This window comes from Heptranchias perlo, unplaced genomic scaffold (genome assembly GCF_035084215.1).
Source record: "Heptranchias perlo isolate sHepPer1 unplaced genomic scaffold, sHepPer1.hap1 HAP1_SCAFFOLD_242, whole genome shotgun sequence".
Taxonomy (NCBI): domain Eukaryota; kingdom Metazoa; phylum Chordata; class Chondrichthyes; order Hexanchiformes; family Hexanchidae; genus Heptranchias; species Heptranchias perlo.
Window position 1 is genome coordinate 378,343 of NW_027139254.1, and position 18,546 is coordinate 396,888.

Genomic DNA, 18,546 nt, shown 5'->3' on the forward strand with positions numbered 1-18,546 from the left:
GGGGAACACATTGACACAGCAGGAAACATCTTTACACAACAGGCAACATCTTTACATAGCAGGGAACACATTAATCAACACGGAACACCTTTACACAACAGGGAACACATTTACACAACAGGGAACACCTTCACACAACATGGAACATCTGTACACAAGAAAAAACATATTGACTCAAGAACAATCTTAAAAACAAGAGTACGAGGTCCCTTGCTTTTTGTGGTGTAGATCATTGATTTAGAAAGTCTCTCCCTGGTTTCTTTAGTCTCTTTCTCTGTCTCTCCTTGATTTCTTCAGTCTCTTTCTCTGTCTCTCCCTCTTGTTACTCCGTCTCTTTCTCTGTCTCCCCCTGGTTTCTTCAGTCTCTTTCCCTGTCTCTCTCTGGTTTCTTCAGTCTCTTTCCCTGTCTCCCTCCTGTTACTCAGTCTCTTTCTTTCTCTCTCTCTCCTTGGTTTCCTGAGTGCCTTTCTGTGTCAAGATGTTTCCTGTTGTTTAATTGTGTTCCCTGTTGTGTAAATGTGTTTCTTATTGTGTAAAACAAGAGTACGATGTCCCTTGCTTTTTGTGGTGTAGATCATTGATTTAGAAAGTCTCTCCCTGGTTTCTTTAGTCTCTTTCTCTGTCTCTCCTTGATTTCTTCAGTCTCTTTCCCTGTCTCCCTCCTGTTACTCAGTCTCTTTCTTTCTCTCTCTCTCCTTGGTTTCCTGAGTGCCTTTCTGTGTCAAGATGTTTCCTGTTGTTTAATTGTGTTCCCTGTTGTGTAAATGTGTTTCTTATTGTGTAAAACAAGAGTACGATGTCCCTTGCTTTTTGTGGTGTAGATCATTGATTTAGAAAGTCTCTCCCTGGTTTCTTTAGTCTCTTTCTCTGTCTCTCCTTGATTTCTTCAGTCTCTTTCTCTGTCTCTCCCTCTTGTTACTCAGTCTCTTTCTCTGTCTCCCCCTGGTTTCTTCAGTCTCTTTCCCTGTCTCTCTCTGGTTTCTTCAGTATCTTTCACTGTCTCCATCCTGTTACTCAGTCTCTTTCTTTCTCTCTCCCTCCTTGGTTTCCTGAGTGCCTTTCTGTGTCAAGATGTTTCCTGTTGTTTAATTGTGTTCCCTGTTGTGTAAATGTGTTTCTTATTGTGTAAAACAAGAGTGCGATGTCCCTTGCTTTTTGTGGTGTAGATCATTGATTTAGAAAGTCTCTCCCTGGTTTCTTTAGTCTCTTTCTCTGTCTCTCCTTGATTTCTTCAGTCTTTTTCTCTGTCTCTCCCTCTTGTTACTCAGTCTCCTTCTCTGTCTCTCTTGGTTTCTTCAATCTCTCTCTCTGTTTCTCCCTCGTGTTACCCAGTCTCATTCCCTGTCTCTCCCTGGTTTGTTCAGTCTCTGTCACTGACTCTCCCTGGTTTCTTCAGTCTCTTTCTCTGTCTCTCTATGGTTTCTTCAGTCTCTTTCTCTGTTTCTTCCTCGTCTTACTCAATCTCTTTCTCAGTCTCTCCCTTGTTTCATCAGTCTCTTTCTCTGTCTCTCTCTCGTTTCTACGGTCTCTTTCTCTGTTCCTCGCTCGTGTTACTCAGTCCCTTTCTCTGAATCTCCCTCAGTCTTTCCCTCTCGCCCTCGTCTTGCTCCATCTCTTTCTACCTCTCCCTCGTGTTACTCAGTCTCTTTCCCTGTCTCCCCCTGGTTTCATCAGTCTCTTTCCCTGTCTCTCTCTGGTTTCTTCAGTCTCTTTCCCTGTCTCCCTCCTGTTACTCAGTCTCTTTCTTTCTCTCTCTCACCTTGGTTTCCTGAGTGCCTTTCTGTGTCCCTCTCTTTCTTGGTGCTGGTGCTCAGTGTCCTTGTCATATTGTGTCGCCAGGGTCAGCCTTCCAAAACGTGTGTTGCTCTGTCCGGGACTGTGAGGTATAACAGTGCAATGGTTTTCCTTCAAAAACAGCCACGGGAGGAGCATATCTCTCGCTAACACACAGCACTAATATGCAACTGGTGAACAAAATAGCGGTACAGCAGAGTGGCGCAGCGGAAGCGTGCTGGGCCCATAACCCAGAGGTCGATGGATCGAAACCATCTTCTGCTATTAACGTTCTTTTTAAGCTCAACAATTCACCACAAGAAAAATTTTCTGCTGCTTACACTTTTTCACACACTTTACAATTTCTTTCAAAAACCTCTTCCTTACAATTAGCACATCAATCTGAAACACAACTTTCCAATTACTTTTATTCGCACAGGAACACAAGCTGCAAATGCTGCAAACACACAGCAGCCTCGACTTTCGCCCTTTCATTCAAATCATTCCGGCAGCGCCCCCACCCCACCAGCAGGTGGTGCTGTTGGCCACAGTTCAACCTTCGCGAATGGACAGAGTGAGGAGGACACGGAGAGCAACAGGGAACACATTAACACAACAGGGAACGGCTTTACACAACAGGGAACGTCTTGACTCAACTGGGAACACATTTACACAAGAGGGAATATCTTTAAACAATAAGAAACACATTTACACAACAGGGAACACAATTAAACAACAGGAAACATCTTGACACACCAGGGAACATCTTTGAGCAACGGGGAACACATGAACCAAGAGGGAACACATTTACACAACGGGGAACACATTGACACAGCAGGAAACATCTTTACACAACAGGCAACATCTTTACATAGCAGGGAACACATTAATCAACACGGAACACCTTTACACAACAGGGAACACATTTACACAACAGGGAACACCTTCACACAACATGGAACATCTGTACACAAGAAAAAACATATTGACTCAAGAACAATCTTAAAAACAAGAGTACGAGGTCCCTTGCTTTTTGTGGTGTAGATCATTGATTTAGAAAGTCTCTCCCTGGTTTCTTTAGTCTCTTTCTCTGTCTCTCCTTGATTTCTTCAGTCTCTTTCTCTGTCTCTCCCTCTTGTTACTCCGTCTCTTTCTCTGTCTCCCCCTGGTTTCTTCAGTCTCTTTCCCTGTCTCTCTCTGGTTTCTTCAGTCTCTTTCCCTGTCTCCCTCCTGTTACTCAGTCTCTTTCTTTCTCTCTCTCTCCTTGGTTTCCTGAGTGCCTTTCTGTGTCAAGATGTTTCCTGTTGTTTAATTGTGTTCCCTGTTGTGTAAATGTGTTTCTTATTGTGTAAAACAAGAGTACGATGTCCCTTGCTTTTTGTGGTGTAGATCATTGATTTAGAAAGTCTCTCCCTGGTTTCTTTAGTCTCTTTCTCTGTCTCTCCTTGATTTCTTCAGTCTCTTTCCCTGTCTCCCTCCTGTTACTCAGTCTCTTTCTTTCTCTCTCTCTCCTTGGTTTCCTGAGTGCCTTTCTGTGTCAAGATGTTTCCTGTTGTTTAATTGTGTTCCCTGTTGTGTAAATGTGTTTCTTATTGTGTAAAACAAGAGTACGATGTCCCTTGCTTTTTGTGGTGTAGATCATTGATTTAGAAAGTCTCTCCCTGGTTTCTTTAGTCTCTTTCTCTGTCTCTCCTTGATTTCTTCAGTCTCTTTCTCTGTCTCTCCCTCTTGTTACTCAGTCTCTTTCTCTGTCTCCCCCTGGTTTCTTCAGTCTCTTTCCCTGTCTCTCTCTGGTTTCTTCAGTATCTTTCACTGTCTCCATCCTGTTACTCAGTCTCTTTCTTTCTCTCTCCCTCCTTGGTTTCCTGAGTGCCTTTCTGTGTCAAGATGTTTCCTGTTGTTTAATTGTGTTCCCTGTTGTGTAAATGTGTTTCTTATTGTGTAAAACAAGAGTGCGATGTCCCTTGCTTTTTGTGGTGTAGATCATTGATTTAGAAAGTCTCTCCCTTGTTTCTTTAGTCTCTTTCTCTGTCTCTCCTTGATTTCTTCAGTCTTTTTCTCTGTCTCTCCCTCTTGTTACTCAGTCTCCTTCTCTGTCTCTCTTGGTTTCTTCAATCTCTCTCTCTGTTTCTCCCTCGTGTTACCCAGTCTCATTCCCTGTCTCTCCCTGGTTTGTTCAGTCTCTGTCACTGACTCTCCCTGGTTTCTTCAGTCTCTTTCTCTGTCTCTCTATGGTTTCTTCAGTCTCTTTCTCTGTTTCTTCCTCGTCTTACTCAATCTCTTTCTCAGTCTCTCCCTTGTTTCATCAGTCTCTTTCTCTGTCTCTCTCTCTCGTTTCTACGGTCTCTTTCTCTGTTCCTCGCTCGTGTTACTCAGTCCCTTTCTCTGAATCTCCCTCAGTCTTTCCCTCTCGCCCTCGTCTTGCTCCATCTCTTTCTACCTCTCCCTCGTGTTACTCAGTCTCTTTCCCTGTCTCCCCCTGGTTTCATCAGTCTCTTTCCCTGTCTCTCTCTGGTTTCTTCAGTCTCTTTCCCTGTCTCCCTCCTGTTACTCAGTCTCTTTCTTTCTCTCTCTCACCTTGGTTTCCTGAGTGCCTTTCTGTGTCCCTCTCTTTCTTGGTGCTGGTGCTCAGTGTCCTTGTCATATTGTGTCGCCAGGGTCAGCCTTCCAAAACGTGTGTTGCTCTGTCCGGGACTGTGAGGTATTACAGTGCAATGGTTTTCCTTCAAAAACAGCCACGGGAGGAGCATATCTCTCGCTAACACACAGCACTAATATGCAACTGGTGAACAAAATAGCGGTACAGCAGAGAGGCGCAGCGGAAGCGTGCTGGGTCCATAACCCAGAGGTCGATGGATCGAAACCATCTTCTGCTATTAACGTTCTTTTTAAGCTCAACAATTCACCACAAGAAAAATTTTCTGCTGCTTACACTTTTTCACACACTTTACAATTTCTTTCAAAAACCTCTTCCTTACAATTAGCACATCAATCTGAAACACAACTTTCCAATTACTTTTATTCGCACAGGAACACAAGCTGCAAATGCTGCAAACACACAGCAGCCTCGACTTTCGCCCTTTCATTCAAATCATTCCGGCAGCGCCCCCACCCCACCAGCAGGTGGTGCTGTTGGCCACAGTTCAACCTTCGCGAATGGACAGAGTGAGGAGGACACGGAGAGCAACAGGGAACACATTAACACAACAGGGAACGGCTTTACACAACAGGGAACGTCTTGACTCAACTGGGAACACATTTACACAAGAGGGAATATCTTTAAACAATAAGAAACACATTTACACAACAGGGAACACAATTAAACAACAGGAAACATCTTGACACACCAGGGAACATCTTTGCGCAACGGGGAACACATGAACCAAGAGGGAACACATTTACACAACGGGGAACACATTGACACAACAGGAAACATCTTTACACAACAGGCAACATCTTTCCACAGCAGGGAACACATTAATCAACACGGAACACCTTTACACAACAGGGAACACATTTACACAACAGGGAACACCTTCACACAACATGGAACATCTGTACACAAGAAAAAACATATTGACTCAAGAACAATCTTAAAAACAAGAGTACGAGGTCCCTTGCTTTTTGTGGTGTAGATCATTGATTTAGAAAGTCTCTCCCTGGTTTCTTTCGTCTCTTTCTCTGTCTCTCCTTGATTTCTTCAGTCTCTTTCTCTGTCTCTCCCTCTTGTTGCTCAGTCTCTTTCTCTGCCTCCCCCTGGTTTCTTCATTCTCTTTCCCTGTCTCTCTCTGGTTTCTTCAGTCTCTTTCCCTGTCTCCCTTCTGTTACTCAGTCTCTTTCTTTCTCTCTCTCTCCTTGGTTTCCTGAGTGCCTTTCTGTGTCAAGATGTTTCCTGTTGTTTAATTGTGTTCCCTGTTGTGTAAATGTGTTTGTTATTGTGTAAAACAAGAGTGCGATGTCCCTTGCTTTTTGTGGTGTAGATCATTGATTTAGAAAGTCTCTCCCTGGTTTCTTTAGTCTCTTTCTCTGTCTCTCCTTGATTTCTTCAGTCTTTTTCTCTGTCTCTCCCTCTTGTTACTCAGTCTCCTTCTCTGTCTCTCTTGGTTTCTTCAATCTCTCTCTCTGTTTCTCCCTCGTGTTACCCAGTCTCATTCCCTGTCTCTCCCTGGTTTGTTCAGTCTCTGTCACTGACTCTCCCTGGTTTCTTCAGTCTCTTTCTCTGTCTCTCTATGGTTTCTTCAGTCTCTTTCTCTGTTTCTTCCTCGTCTTACTCAATCTCTTTCTCAGTCTCTCCCTTGTTTCATCAGTCTCTTTCTCTGTCTCTCTCTCGTTTCTACGGTCTCTTTCTCTGTTCCTCGCTCGTGTTACTCAGTCCCTTTCTCTGAATCTCCCTCAGTCTTTCCCTCTCGCCCTCGTCTTGCTCCATCTCTTTCTACCTCTCCCTCGTGTTACCCTGTCTCCCCCTGGTTTCATCAGTCTCTTTCCCTGTCTCTCTCTGGTTTCTTCAGTCTCTTTCCCTGTCTCCCTCCTGTTCCTCAGTCTGTTTCTTTCTCTCTCTCTCCTTGGTTTCCTGAGTGCCTTTCTGTGTCCCTCTCTTTCTTGGTGCTGGTGCTCAGTGTCCTTGTCATATTGTGTCGCCAGGGTCAGCCTTCCAAAACGTGTGTTGCTCTGTCCGGGACTGTGAGGTATTACAGTGCAATGGTTTTCCTTCAAAAACAGCCACGGGAGGAGCATATCTCTCGCTAACACACAGCACTAATATGCAACTGGTGAACAAAATAGCGGTACAGCAGAGTGGCGCAGCGGAAGCGTGCTGGGCCCATAACCCAGAGGTCGATGGATCGAAACCATCTTCTGCTATTAACGTTCTTTTTAAGCTCAACAATTCACCACAAGAAAAATTTTCTGCTGCTTACACTTTTTCACACACTTTACAATTTCTTTCAAAAACCTCTTCCTTACAATTAGCACATCAATCTGAAACACAACTTTCCAATTACTTTTATTCGCACAGGAACACAAGCTGCAAATGCTGCAAACACACAGCAGCCTCGACTTTCGCCCTTTCATTCAAATCATTCCGGCAGCGCCCCCACCCCACCAGCAGGTGGTGCTGTTGGCCACAGTTCAACCTTCGCGAATGGACAGAGTGAGGAGGACACGGAGAGCAACAGGGAACACATTAACACAACAGGGAACGGCTTTACACAACAGGGAACGTCTTGACTCAACTGGGAACACATTTACACAAGAGGGAATATCTTTAAACAATAAGAAACACATTTACACAACAGGGAACACAATTAAACAACAGGAAACATCTTGACACACCAGGGAACATCTTTGCGCAACGGGGAACACATGAACCAAGAGGGAACACATTTACACAACGGGGAACACATTGACACAGCAGGAAACATCTTTACACAACAGGCAACATCTTTACACAGCAGGGAACACATTAATCAACACGGAACACCTTTACACAACAGGGAACACATTTACACAACAGGGAACACCTTCACACAACATGGAACATCTGTACACAAGAAAAAACATATTGACTCAAGAACAATCTTAAAAACAAGAGTACGAGGTCCCTTGCTTTTTGTGGTGTAGATCATTGATTTAGAAAGTCTCTCCCTGGTTTCTTTAGTCTCTTTCTCTGTCTCTCCTTGATTTCTTCAGTCTCTTTCTCTGTCTCTCCCTCTTGTTGCTCAGTCTCTTTCTCTGTCTCCCCCTGGTTTCTTCAGTCTCTTTCCCTGTCTCTCTCTGGTTTCTTCAGTCTCTTTCCCTGTCTCCCTCCTGTTACTCAGTCTCTTTCTTTCTCTCTCTCTCCTTGGTTTCCTGAGTGCCTTTCTGTGTCAAGATGTTTCCTGTTGTTTAATTGTGTTCCCTGTTGTGTAAATGTGTTTCTTATTGTGTAAAACAAGAGTACGATGTCCCTTGCTTTTTGTGGTGTAGATCATTGATTTAGAAAGTCTCTCCCTGGTTTCTTTAGTCTCTTTCTCTGTCTCTCCTTGATTTCTTCAGTCTCTTTCCCTGTCTCCCTCCTGTTACTCAGTCTCTTTCTTTCTCTCTCTCTCCTTGGTTTCCTGAGTGCCTTTCTGTGTCAAGATGTTTCCTGTTGTTTAATTGTGTTCCCTGTTGTGTAAATGTGTTTCTTATTGTGTAAAACAAGAGTACGATGTCCCTTGCTTTTTGTGGTGTAGATCATTGATTTAGAAAGTCTCTCCCTGGTTTCTTTAGTCTCTTTCTCTGTCTCTCCTTGATTTCTTCAGTCTCTTTCTCTGTCTCTCCCTCTTGTTACTCAGTCTCTTTCTCTGTCTCCCCCTGGTTTCTTCAGTCTCTTTCCCTGTCTCTCTCTGGTTTCTTCAGTATCTTTCACTGTCTCCATCCTGTTACTCAGTCTCTTTCTTTCTCTCTCCCTCCTTGGTTTCCTGAGTGCCTTTCTGTGTCAAGATGTTTCCTGTTGTTTAATTGTGTTCCCTGTTGTGTAAATGTGTTTCTTATTGTGTAAAACAAGAGTGCGATGTCCCTTGCTTTTTGTGGTGTAGATCATTGATTTAGAAAGTCTCTCCCTGGTTTCGTTAGTCTCTTTCTCTGTCTCTCCTTGATTTCTTCAGTCTTTTTCTCTGTCTCTCCCTCTTGTTACTCAGTCTCCTTCTCTGTCTCTCTTGGTTTCTTCAATCTCTCTCTCTGTTTCTCCCTCGTGTTACCCAGTCTCATTCCCTGTCTCTCCCTGGTTTGTTCAGTCTCTTTCTCTGTCTCTCTATGGTTTCTTCAGTCTCTTTCTCTGTTTCTTCCTCGTCTTACTCAATCTCTTTCTCAGTCTCTCCCTTGTTTCATCAGTCTCTTTCTCTGTCTCTCTCTCGTTTCTACGGTCTCTTTCTCTGTTCCTCGCTCGTGTTACTCAGTCCCTTTCTCTGAATCTCCCTCAGTCTTTCCCTCTCGCCCTCGTCTTGCTCCATCTCTTTCTACCTCTCCCTCGTGTTACCCTGTCTCCCCCTGGTTTCATCAGTCTCTTTCCCTGTCTCTCTCTGGTTTCTTCAGTCTCTTTCCCTGTCTCCCTCCTGTTCCTCAGTCTGTTTCTTTCTCTCTCTCTCCTTGGTTTCCTGAGTGCCTTTCTGTGTCCCTCTCTTTCTTGGTGCTGGTGCTCAGTGTCCTTGTCATATTGTGTCGCCAGGGTCAGCCTTCCAAAACGTGTGTTGCTCTGTCCGGGACTGTGAGGTATCACAGTGCAATGGTTTTCCTTCAAAAACAGCCACGGGAGGAGCATATCTCTCGCTAACACACAGCACTAATATGCAACTGGTGAACAAAATAGCGGTACAGCAGAGTGGCGCAGCGGAAGCGTGCTGGGCCCATAACCCAGAGGTCGATGGATCGAAACCATCTTCTGCTATTAACGTTCTTTTTAAGCTCAACAATTCACCACAAGAAAAATTTTCTGCTGCTTACACTTTTTCACACACTTTACAATTTCTTTCAAAAACCTCTTCCTTACAATTAGCACATCAATCTGAAACACAACTTTCCAATTACTTTTATTCGCACAGGAACACAAGCTGCAAATGCTGCAAACACACAGCAGCCTCGACTTTCGCCCTTTCATTCAAATCATTCCGGCAGCGCCCCCACCCCACCAGCAGGTGGTGCTGTTGGCCACAGTTCAACCTTCGCGAATGGACAGAGTGAGGAGGACACGGAGAGCAACAGGGAACACATTAACACAACAGGGAACGGCTTTACACAACAGGGAACGTCTTGACTCAACTGGGAACACATTTACACAAGAGGGAATATCTTTAAACAATAAGAAACACATTTACACAACAGGGAACACAATTAAACAACAGGAAACATCTTGACACACCAGGGGACATCTTTGCGCAACGGGGAACACATGAACCAAGAGGGAACACATTTACACAACGGGGAACACATTGACACAGCAGGAAACATCTTTACACAACAGGCAACATCTTTACACAGCAGGGAACACATTAATCAACACGGAACACCTTTACACAACAGGGAACACATTTACACAACAGGGAACACCTTCACACAACATGGAACATCTGTACACAAGAAAAAACATATTGACTCAAGAACAATCTTAAAAACAAGAGTACGAGGTCCCTTGCTTTTTGTGGTGTACATCATTGATTTAGAAAGTCTCTCCCTGGTTTCTTTAGTCTCTTTCTCTGTCTCTCCTTGATTTCTTCAGTCTCTTTCTCTGTCTCTCCCTCTTGTTACTCAGTCTCTTTCTCTGTCTCCCCCTGGTTTCTTCAGTCTCTTTCCCTGTCTCTCTCTGGTTTCTTCAGTCTCTTTCCCTGTCTCCCTCCTGTTACTCAGTCTCTTTCTTTCTCTCTCTCTCCTTGGTTTCCTGAGTGCCTTTCTGTGTCAAGATGTTTCCTGTTGTTTAATTGTGTTCCCTGTTGTGTAAATGTGTTTCTTATTGTGTAAAACAAGAGTACGATGTCCCTTGCTTTTTGTGGTGTAGATCATTGATTTAGAAAGTCTCTCCCTGGTTTCTTTAGTCTCTTTCTCTGTCTCTCCTTGATTTCATCAGTCTCTTTCTCTGTCTCTCCCTCTTGTTACTCAGTCTCTTTCTCTGTCTCCCCCTGGTTTCTTCAGTCTCTTTCTCTGTCTCTCCCTCTTGTTACTCAGTCTCTTTCTCTGTCTCTCTATGGTTTCTTCAGTCTCTTTCTCTGTTTCTTCCTCGTCTTACTCAGTCTCTTTCTCTGTCTCTCCCTTGTTTCATCAGTCTCTTTCTCTGTCTCTCTCTCGTTTCTACGGTCTCTTTCTCTGTTCCTCGCTCGTGTTACTCAGTCCCTTTCTCTGAATCTCCCTCAGTCTTTCCCTCTCGCCCTCGTCTTGCTCCATCTCTTTCTACCTCTCCCTCGTGTTACTCAGTCTCTTTCCCTGTCTCCCCCTGGTTTCATCAGTCTCTTTCCCTGTCTCTCTCTGGTTTCTTCAGTCTCTTTCCCTGTCTCCCTCCTGTTCCTCAGTCTGTTTCTTTCTCTCTCTTTCCTTGGTTTCCTGAGTGCCTTTCTATGTCCCTCTCTTTCTTGGTGCTGGTGCTCAGTGTCCTTGTCATATTGTGTCGCCAGGGTCAGCCTTCCAAAACGTGTGTTGCTCTGTCCGGGACTGTGAGGTATTACAGTGCAATGGTTTTCCTTCAAAAACAGCCACGGGAGGAGCATATCTCTCGCTAACACACAGCACTAATATGCAACTGGTGAACAAAATAGCGGTACAGCAGAGTGGCGCAGCGGAAGCGTGCTGGGCCCATAACCCAGAGGTCGATGGATCGAAACCATCCTCTGCTATTAACGTTCCTTTTAAGCTCAACAATTCCCCACAAGAAAAATTTTCTGCTGCTTACACTTTTTCACACACTTTACAATTTCTTTCAAAAACCTCTTCCTTACAATTAGCACATCAATCTGAAACACAACTTTCCAATTACTTTTATTCGCACAGGAACACAAGCTGCAAATGCTGCAAACACACAGCAGCCTCGACTTTCGCCCTTTCATTCAAATCATTCCGGCAGCGCCCCCACCCCACCAGCAGGTGGTGCTGTTGGCCACAGTTCAACCTTCGCGAATGGACAGAGTGAGGAGGACACGGAGAGCAACAGGGAACACATTAACACAACAGGGAACGGCTTTACACAACAGGGAACGTCTTGACTCAACTGGGAACACATTTACACAAGAGGGAATATCTTTAAACAATAAGAAACACATTTACACAACAGGGAACACAATTAAACAACAGGAAACATCTTGACACACCAGGGAACATCTTTGCGCAACGGGGAACACATGAACCAAGAGGGAACACATTTACACAACGGGGAACACATTGACACAGCAGGAAACATCTTTACACAACAGGCAACATCTTTACACAGCAGGGAACACATTAATCAACACGGAACACCTTTACACAACAGGGAACACATTTACACAACAGGGAACACCTTCACACAACATGGAACATCTGTACACAAGAAAAAACATATTGACTCAAGAACAATCTTAAAAACAAGAGTACGAGGTCCCTTGCTTTTTGTGGTGTAGATCATTGATTTAGAAAGTCTCTCCCTGGTTTCTTTAGTCTCTTTCTCTGTCTCTCCTTGATTTCATCAGTCTCTTTCTCTGTCTCTCCCTCTTGTTACTCAGTCTCTTTCTCTGTCTCCCCCTGGTTTCTTCAGTCTCTTTCCCTGTCTCTCTCTGGTTTCTTCAGTCTCTTTCCCTGTCTCCCTTCTGTTACTCAGTCTCTTTCTTTCTCTCTCTCTCCTTGGTTTCCTGAGTGCCTTTCTGTGTCAAGATGTTTCCTGTTGTTTAATTGTGTTCCCTGTTGTGTAAATGTGTTTCTTATTGTGTAAAACAAGAGTACGATGTACCTTGCTTTTTGTGGTGTAGATCATTGATTTAGAAAGTCTCTCCCTGGTTTCTTTCGTCTCTTTCTCTGTCTCTCCTTGATTTCTTCAGTCTCTTTCCCTGTCTCCATCCTGTTACTCAGTCTCTTTCTTTCTCTCTCTCTCCTTGGTTTCCTGAGTGCCTTTCTGTGTCAAGATGTTTCCTGTTGTTTAATTGTGTTCCCTGTTGTGTAAATGTGTTTGTTATTGTGTAAAACAAGAGTACGATGTCCCTTGCTTTTTGTGGTGTAGATCATTGATTTAGAAAGTCTCTCCCTGGTTTCTTTAGTCTCTTTCTCTGTCTCTCCTTGATTTCTTCAGTCTCTTTCTCTGTCTCTCCCTCTTGTTACTCAGTCTCTTTCTCTGTCTCCCCCTGGTTTCTTCAGTCTCTTTCCCTGTCTCTCTCTGGTTTCTTCAGTCTCTTTCACTGTCTCCATCCTGTTACTCAGTCTCTTTCTTTCTCTCTCCCTCCTTGGTTTCCTGAGTGCCTTTCTGTGTCAAGATGTTTCCTGTTGTTTAATTGTGTTCCCTGTTGTGTAAATGTGTTTGTTATTGTGTAAAACAAGAGTGCGATGTCCCTTGCTTTTTGTGGTGTAGATCATTGATTTAGAAAGTCTCTCCCTGGTTTCTTTAGTCTCTTTCTCTGTCTCTCCTTGATTTCTTCAGTCTTTTTCTCTGTCTCTCCCTCTTGTTACTCAGTCTCCTTCTCTGTCTCTCTTGGTTTCTTCAATCTCTCTCTCTGTTTCTCCCTCGTGTTACCCAGTCTCATTCCCTGTCTCTCCCTGCTTTGTTCAGTCTCTGTCACTGACTCTCCCTGGTTTCTTCAGTCTCTTTCTCTGTCTCTCTATGGTTTCTTCAGTCTCTTTCTCTGTTTCTTCCTCGTCTTACTCAATCTCTTTCTCAGTCTCTCCCTTGTTTCATCAGTCTCTTTCTCTGTCTCTCTCTCGTTTCTACGGTCTCTTTCTCTGTTCCTCGCTCGCGTTACTCAGTCCCTTTCTCTGAATCTCCCTCAGTCTTTCCCTCTCGCCCTCGTCTTGCTCCATCTCTTTCTACCTCTCCCTCGTGTTACTCAGTCTCTTTCCCTGTCTCCCCCTGGTTTCATCAGTCTCTTTCCCTGTCTCTCTCTGGTTTCTTCAGTCTCTTTCCCTGTCTCCCTCCTGTTCCTCAGTCTGTTTCTTTCTCTCTCTCTCCTTGGTTTCCTGAGTGCCTTTCTGTGTCCCTCTCTTTCTTGGTGCTTGTGCTCAGTGTCCTTGTCATATTGTGTCGCCAGGGTCAGCCTTCCAAAACGTGTGTTGCTCTTTCCGGGACTGTGAGGCATGACAGTGCAATGGTTTTCCTTCAAAAACAGCCACGGGAGAAGCATATCTCTCGCTAACACACAGCACTAATATGCAACTGGTGAACAAAATAGCGGTACAGCAGAGTGGCGCAGCGGAAGCGTGCTGGGCCCATAACCCAGAGGTCGATGGATCGAAACCATCTTCTGCTATTAACGTTCTTTTTAAGCTCAACAATTCACCACAAGAAAAATTTTCTGCTGCTTACACTTTTTCACACACTTTACAATTTCTTTCAAAAACCTCTTCCTTACAATTAGCACATCAATCTGAAACACAACTTTCCAATTACTTTTATTCGCACAGGAACACAAGCTGCAAATGCTGCAAACACACAGCAGCCTCGACTTTCGCCCTTTCATTCAAATCATTCCGGCAGCGCCCCCACCCCACCAGCAGGTGGTGCTGTTGGCCACAGTTCAACCTTCGCGAATGGACAGAGTGAGGAGGACACGGAGAGCAACAGGGAACACATTCACACAACAGGGAACGGCTTTACACAACAGGGAACGTCTTGACACAACTGGGAACACATTTACACAAGAGGGAATATCTTTAAACAATAAGAAACACATTTACACAACAGGGAACACAATTAAACAACAGGAAACATCTTGACACACCAGGGAACATCTTTGCGCAACGGGGAACACATGAACCAAGAGGGAACACATTTACACAACGGGGAACACATTGACACAGCAGGAAACATCTTTACACAACAGGCAACATCTTTACACAGCAGGGAACACATTAATCAACACGGAACACCTTTACACAACAGGGAACACATTTACACAACAGGGAACACCTTCACACAACATGGAACATCTGTACACAAGAAAAAACATATTGACTCAAGAACAATCTTAAAAACAAGAGTACGAGGTCCCTTGCTTTTTGTGGTGTAGATCATTGATTTAGAAAGTCTCTCCCTGGTTTCTTTAGTCTCTTTCTCTGTCTCTCCTTGATTTCTTCAGTCTCTTTCTCTGTCTCTCCCTCTTGTTACTCAGTCTCTTTCTCTGTCTCCCCCTGGTTTCTTCAGTCTCTTTCCCTGTCTCTCTCTGGTTTCTTCAGTCTCTTTCCCTGTCTCCCTCCTGTTACTCAGTCTCTTTCTTTCTCTCTCTCTCCTTGGTTTCCTGAGTGCCTTTCTGTGTCAAGATGTTTCCTGTTGTTTAATTGTGTTCCCTGTTGTGTAAATGTGTTTGTTATTGTGTAAAACAAGAGTGCGATGTTCCTTGCTTTTTGTGGTGTAGATCATTGATTTAGAAAGTCTCTCCCTGGTTTCTTTAGTCTCTTTCTCTGTCTCTCCTTGATTTCTTCAGTCCCTTTCTCTGTCTCTCCCTCTTGTTACTCAGTCTCTTTCTCTGTCTCCCCCTGGTTTCTTCAGTCTCTTTCCCTGTCTCTCTCTGGTTTCTTCAGTCTCTTTCCCTGTCTCCATCCTGTTACTCAGTCTCTTTCTTTCTCTCTCTCTCCTTGGTTTCCTGAGTGCCTTTCTGTGTCAAGATGTTTCCTGTTGTTTAATTGTATTCCCTGTTGTGTAAATGTGTTTGTTATTGTGTAAAACAAGAGTGCGATGTCCCTTGCTTTTTGTGGTGTAGATCATTGATTTAGAAAGTCTCTCCCTGGTTTCTTTAGTCTCTTTCTCTGTCTCTCCTTGATTTCTTCAGTCTTTTTCTCTGTCTCTCCCTCTTGTTACTCAGTCTCCTTCTCTGTCTCTCTTGTTTTCTTCAATCTCTCTCTCTGTTTCTCCCTCGTGTTACCCAGTCTCATTCCCTGTCTCTCCCTGCTTTGTTCAGTCTCTGTCACTGACTCTCCCTGGTTTCTTCAGTCTCTTTCTCTGTCTCTCTATGGTTTCTTCAGTCTCTTTCTCTGTTTCTTCCTCGTCTTACTCAATCTCTTTCTCAGTCTCTCCCTTGTTTCATCAGTCTCTTTCTCTGTCTCTCTCTCGTTTCTACGGTCTCTTTCTCTGTTCCTCGCTCGTGTTACTCAGTCCCTTTCTCTGAATCTCCCTCAGTCTTTCCCTCTCGCCCTCGTCTTGCTCCATCTCTTTCTACCTCTCCCTCGTGTTACTCAGTCTCTTTCCCTGTCTCCCCCTGGTTTCATCAGTCTCTTTCCCTGTCTCTCTCTGGTTTCTTCAGTCTCTTTCCCTGTCTCCCTCCTGTTCCTCAGTCTGTTTCTTTCTCTCTCTCTCCTTGGTTTCCTGAGTGCCTTTCTGTGTCCCTCTCTTTCTTGGTGCTGGTGCTCAGTGTCCTTGTCATATTGTGTCGCCAGGGTCAGCCTTCCAAAACGTGTGTTGCTCTGTCCGGGACTGTGAGGTATGACAGTGCAATGGTTTTCCTTCAAAAACAGCCACGGGAGGAGCATATCTCTCGCTAACACACAGCACTAATATGCAACTGGTGAACAAAATAGCGGTACAGCAGAGTGGCGCAGCGGAAGCGTGCTGGGCCCATAACCCAGAGGTCGATGGATCGAAACCATCTTCTGCTATTAACGTTCTTTTTAAGCTCAACAATTCACCACAAGAAAAATTTTCTGCTGCTTACACTTTTTCACACACTTTACAATTTCTTTCAAAAACCTCTTCCTTACAATTAGCACATCAATCTGAAACACAACTTTCCAATTACTTTTATTCGCACAGGAACACAAGCTGCAAATGCTGCAAACACACAGCAGCCTCGACTTTCGCCCTTTCATTCAAATCATTCCGGCAGCGCCCCCACCCCACCAGCAGGTGGTGCTGTTGGCCACAGTTCAACCTTCGCGAATGGACAGAGTGAGGAGGACACGGAGAGCAACAGGGAACACATTAACACAACAGGGAACGGCTTTACACAACAGGGAACGTCTTGACTCAACTGGGAACACATTTACACAAGAGGGAATATCTTTAAACAATAAGAAACACATTTACACAACAGGGAACACAATTAAACAACAGGAAACATCTTGACACACCAGGGAACATCTTTGCGCAACGGGGAACACATGAACCAAGAGGGAACACATTTACACAACGGGGAACACATTGACACAGCAGGAAACATCTTTACACAACAGGCAACATCTTTACACAGCAGGGAACACATTAATCAACACGGAACACCTTTACACAACAGGGAACACATTTACACAACAGGGAACACCTTCACACAACATGGAACATCTGCACACAAGAAAAAACATATTGACTCAAGAACAATCTTAAAAACAAGAGTACGAGGTCCCTTGCTTTTTGTGGTGTAGATCATTGATTTAGAAAGTCTCTCCCTGGTTTCTTTAGTCTCTTTCTCTGTCTCTCCTTGATTTCTTCAGTCTCTTTCTCTGTCTCTCCCTCTTGTTACTCAGTCTCTTTCTCTGTCTCCCCCTGGTTTCTTCAGTCTCTTTCCCTGTCTCTCTCTGGTTTCTTCAGTCTCTTTCCCTGTCTCCCTCCTGTTACTCAGTCTCTTTCTTTCTCTCTCTCTCCTTGGTTTCCTGAGTGCCTTTCTGTGTCAAGATGTTTCCTGTTGTTTAATTGTGTTCCCTGTTGTGTAAATGTGTTTGTTATTGTGTAAAACAAGAGTGCGATGTCCCTTGCTTTTTGTGGTGCAGATCATTGATTTAGAAAGTCTCTCCCTGGTTTCTTTAGTCTCTTTCTCTGTCTCTCCTTGATTTCTTCAGTCTCTTTCTCTGTCTCTCCCTCTTGTTACTCAGTCTCTTTCTCTGTCTCCCCCTGGTTTCTTCAGTCTCTTTCCCTGTCTCTCTCTGGTTTCTTCAGTCTCTTTCCCTGTCTCCCTCCTGTTACTCAGTCTCTTTCTTTCTCTCTCTCTCCTTGGTTTCCTGAGTGCCTTTCTGTGTCAAGATGTTTCCTGTTGTTTAATTGTGTTCCCTGTTGTGTAAATGTGTTTCTTATTGTGTAAAACAAGAGTACGATGTCCCTTGCTTTTTGTGGTGTAGATCATTGATTTAGAAAGTCTCTCCCTGGTTTCTTTAGTCTCTTTCTCTGTCTCTCCTTGATTTCTTCAGTCTCTTTCTCTGTCTCTCCCTCTTGTTACTCAGTCTCTTTCTCTGTCTCCCCCTGGTTTCTTCAGTCTCTTTCCCTGTCTCTCTCTGGTTTCTTCAGCCTCTTTCCCTGTCTCCCTCCTGTTACTCAGTCTCTTTCTTTCTCTCTCTCTCCTTGGTTTCCTGAGTGCCTTTCTGTGTCAAGATGTTTCCTGTTGTTTAATTGTGTTCCCTGTTGTGTAAATGTGTTTGGTATTGTGTAAAACAAGAGTGCGATGTCCCTTGCTTTTTGTGGTGTAGATCATTGATTTAGAAAGTCTCTCCCTGGTTTCTTTAGTCTCTTTCTCTGTCTCTCCTTGATTTCTTCAGTCTCTTTCTCTGTCTCTCCCTCTTGTTACTCAGTCTCTTTCTCTGTCTCCCCCTGGTTTCTTCAGTCTCTTTCCCTGTCTCTCTCTGGTTTCTTCAGTCTCTTTCACTGTCTCCATCCTGTTACTCAGTCTCTTTCTTTCTCTCTCCCTCCTTGGTTTCCTGAGTGCCTTTCTGTGTCAAGATGTTTCCTGTTGTTTAATTGTGTTCCCTGTTGTGTAAATGTGTTTGTTATTGTGTAAAACAAGAGTGCGATGTCCCTTGCTTTTTGTGGTGTAGATCATTGATTTAGAAAGTCTCTCCCTGGTTTCTTTAGTCTCTTTCTCTGTCTCTCCTTGATTTCTTCAGTCTTTTTCTCTGTCTCTCCCTCTTGTTACTCAGTCTCCTTCTCTGTCTCTCTTGGTTTCTTCAATCTCTCTCTCTGTTTCTCCCTCGTGTTACCCAGTCTCATTCCCTGTCTCTCCCTGCTTTGTTCAGTCTCTGTCACTGACTCTCCCTGGTTTCTTCAGTCTCTTTCTCTGTCTCTCTATGGTTTCTTCAGTCTCTTTCTCTGTTTCTTCCTCGTCTTACTCAATCTCTTTCTCAGTCTCTCCCTTGTTTCATCAGTCTCTTTCTCTGTCTCTCTCTCGTTTCTACGGTCTCTTT

At 44.1% G+C, this 18,546-nt stretch overlaps 2 non-coding genes across 2 annotated transcripts; both read left to right on the forward strand.

The window, feature by feature from the left end:
• The first annotated feature begins 11,039 nt into the window (after positions 1–11,039).
• On the forward strand, positions 11,040–11,111 carry trnam-cau (transfer RNA methionine (anticodon CAU)). Its single transcript has one exon. It is a non-coding gene; the product is annotated as a tRNA-Met (tRNA).
• Positions 11,112–15,969: 4,858 nt separating this feature from the next.
• Positions 15,970–16,041, forward strand: trnam-cau (transfer RNA methionine (anticodon CAU)). Its single transcript has one exon. It is a non-coding gene; the product is annotated as a tRNA-Met (tRNA).
• The last annotated feature ends 2,505 nt before the right edge of the window (positions 16,042–18,546 follow it).